Source organism: Tupaia chinensis, unplaced genomic scaffold (genome assembly GCF_000334495.1).
Source record: "Tupaia chinensis unplaced genomic scaffold, TupChi_1.0 Scaffold143758_1, whole genome shotgun sequence".
NCBI classification, from domain to species: Eukaryota; Metazoa; Chordata; class Mammalia; order Scandentia; family Tupaiidae; genus Tupaia; species Tupaia belangeri.
Window position 1 is genome coordinate 1,521,508 of NW_006203607.1, and position 3,441 is coordinate 1,524,948.

Below are 3,441 nucleotides of genomic sequence, written 5' to 3' on the forward strand. Positions count from 1 at the left end.
GTCTGGGACTCGAACTGCAGTCGACTACATGGGAGTCCAGCAACATAGCCATTACGCTAACTGCTGGTCCCTAAATTGTCTTTTATTTTTAATTTTGTTCACATGTGAAATATATTTAGTGAGGTGTGTGAAGTGCATGACTCTGCAGTGCACATTGGTGAATTTTTATATATCTAGGAACCAGATTCCCAACCTTCCAGAATGTGACCTCGCCCCGTCATTAGGAACCACTGATCCAATTTTCATCACCATAAGTTAGATTTGCCTGTTCTGGGACTTAACATGAACGGAAGCAGACATTATATGCTTTTTTTTTTAATTTGCCAGAGAGTGTCTGCACTTACTAGAGAGAGACAGAGACAGAGAGAAGGCGAGAAAGCACTCCACGTGGGAAATAGTCACACTGCACTCCCTTGCCCTCCATCTCCCCCTCCTTTGGAGATTTTGGGCACATACGCACACCTGGCTGCATGTTTCTCAAGCCACCAGATCCAGGATTCAAACCACATAGCTGACTATGTAGGGCCCAGCTGCCTTAATGGCTGGCCCTGATGTGCTCTTCGATTGAGCTTTTTTCGCTCAGCATCATCTTCGTCGCATGTGGATGGAATGTGTTTCTCTTTACTGCCTGGTAGTGACCTCTGGGGGGACAGGCTGCAGTGTCTTTGCTCCATCGTCTGCTGATGACATCGGAGACGTTTCCGTTCAGGGCTATTGGACTGAAACTGGCGTGCACGTGCTTGTACTCTTTTTTTCTTTTTCTTTCCTTTTTTTTTTTTGAGAGATTTTTGCTACAGGGCACACATGCTTGCCAGAGACACAGAGAGAGACAGAGACAGAAAGTGAAAAACCACCTTCCAGGAGGATGGCCATGCCACATCTCCATTCTCCTTTCAGGACTTTGGGCACACATGCACACGTGCTTGGCATGAGTTTTAAGCCCCCGAGTCCACGACTAGAACCACGGTCTACTACGTGGGAGTCCAGTGACATAACCATTATGCCATCTGCTGGTCCCTGTACCTGTCTTTTGTGGACACCTGCATTCATGGTTGTCAGGTACATAACTCCCTAGAAGAAGACCCCTACTCTGGGTCAGAGTAGGCATATGATCAACTTTGGAGATTTTTCTCATTGTCATCAGCAAGCCTGAATTTCATCCTGAATTTCCATCAACTCATGGGCCCAGCCTAGATGGCACAGCCCATAGCATACTGGCCTGCAGTGCTGGAATCCACATGGCCAGCTGTGAGTTCGAATCCCCAACCTGGTTTACCTGAAATGTGCCAGGTGTGGACAGTGCCCAACACCTTGACAAGCAGGAGGGCTGGGGGGACAAGGGTCTGGGCATGATGAAACCCCGCCAAGGGTGCTGTTCTCTCTTATGTGTGCACACAACCATGACTAAAACAAACAAACCATTTTAAAATAATAGAACTGTAGGATCAGCAGACGGTGTAATGGCTACATCGCTGGACTCCCACATGGCCAACTGCAGTTTGAGTCCCAGACCAAGTGGCTTGAAACTCACGCCAGGCGCATGTGCATGTGTACCCAAAATCCCAGGAGGAGAATGGCGGAGAAGGGATTGTGGCATTGCCATCCCCCCGGGGGGTAATTTCTCGCTTTCTGTCTCTCTGGTGAGCACATGTGCCCTATATCAAAAAAGCTCTCTAACAAAAGAAAAGGAAAGAAATTTAACAAAATAATGTATGCGCTATATGGAAACATTAACATTAAATTATAATAATATCCTGCAAAAAAATAAGAGAAAATTAAGTTAAAGATATACCATATTTTGTAAGTATTTGCAAAATAATGTTCCAGATTATGAAAAAAAATCATAACTAGGATAATAGGCAGACTAGCTGAGATTATTTGTGGGATGCCTATGTGGTCATGACAGAGCCTTTCTGGCAGAAGGTGCTTTGAATAAAATCTTTAAAATGATAATGGCCGAATTCAAGAAGTTTATAGAGTGTGAGCTGAAGTGTTTAAACACATGGGGTGGGGCTGGTCCTACAGTGCAGCACTGAAGTCCTGTGCAAGGGGGTCAGGTCCTCAGAGCCCACGGAGTAGGCTGTGATTTGAGTCCCCGCCCCGGTGGCTTGAAAAGCTCTCTGGGCATATGTGTATGCACGCCCCAGGTCTCAACAGGATAGAGAAATGGAAGGGAAAGGATTGCAGCACGACCACGCCCCACTGGGCGCTTTCTCTCTCTCTCTGAACGTATGCACCCTCTGACAATAAAAAAAAGTTTTGGTTTTGGTTATTGTAAATGTTTTAAATGTATGTATTTATTTCCTCCATGAGTGAGAGAGAGAGAGAAAGAGAGAGAGGGAGAGATGGCATCCCCAGCAGACTGTCGATGCCATGCTGCTCCCCCAGGCTTCGGCCAGATCCAGATCACGGGCAAGCGTGAGCTCCCTGTACCCAGGGAGGCCCTGTCCTCCGTGCTGTTGGTGTGCCGAGCACACCCCTGGCGCAGGGCCCTTGCATGCACGCCGTCAGGAGCGCCTCCCCAGCAAGACGCACGGCTCACATCTCCACGTTACTCTCGGGAGGATCCCCCCCCCAACTACACTGCCTGAAACAGACCCCCTTCCTGGGCTTTTCGCCCTCACCCTCCTTCACTTCCTTTTTGCCACGTATCACTGCCCACCCGGATTTGAGACGTTCTCCCTTCCTAGAGCACGAGTTCAGGGGCGAGGAGCCTGGCCTTGTTTATTCTCCCTGCATCCCTGGCCTGGGATCAATGCCTGCCCGGGAGAAGCCTCGGATGTATTTGCCGACTGAACAAGTGAGTGAATGAGAGTCTACACAGCTGCATGTACTAGACAGTGATTTTCAACTTCAAAGAGGACCTAGACAGGGCATCAGGTTTTGAGCTGTTGTGTTTGTTTGTTCGAGATGGGTTAAGGGGAAATAGCTTTCTAGATCCTAGCATTGAGTCAAGAGGCCCCAAGGAGCTCAGCAAAGACTCAGACCCAACAAATGGGTACTTCCATGCACTTGGGGTCTCTGCAGTGGTCTGTGCATGGGGCTATGCAGACATAGAGGGAGAAACAGTGACTTCTGCTTGGGAGAGCCCAGGGAGGCTTCACGGAGGAGGCAATGCATGACACTGAAGAGTGTCTTCCGGGAAGGTGGGGCTCCAGTCCCATTAGGAGAACTAGCTGGTGGAAAGGCATAAATTCCATGGCCCGTGAGTGAGTGAACAGAGAGTTTCCGCAGAAAGCAGCAGGATGCTGAGGGCCAGGCCAGGAGAGTCACGGGTGGACAGCAAAGGCCTCAGACGCTGAGCTGTCCACCGGCAGCTCCAGGAGCAGTGCTGAGAGGCTGACGCCAGAGGGCGCTCCATCCTAGGACACGGGCCACGGGGTGCCTCGTCCTGAGCGTGCAGACAGGCGCCCCCCCCCCCACCCCCGCCCCCGGGGCTCC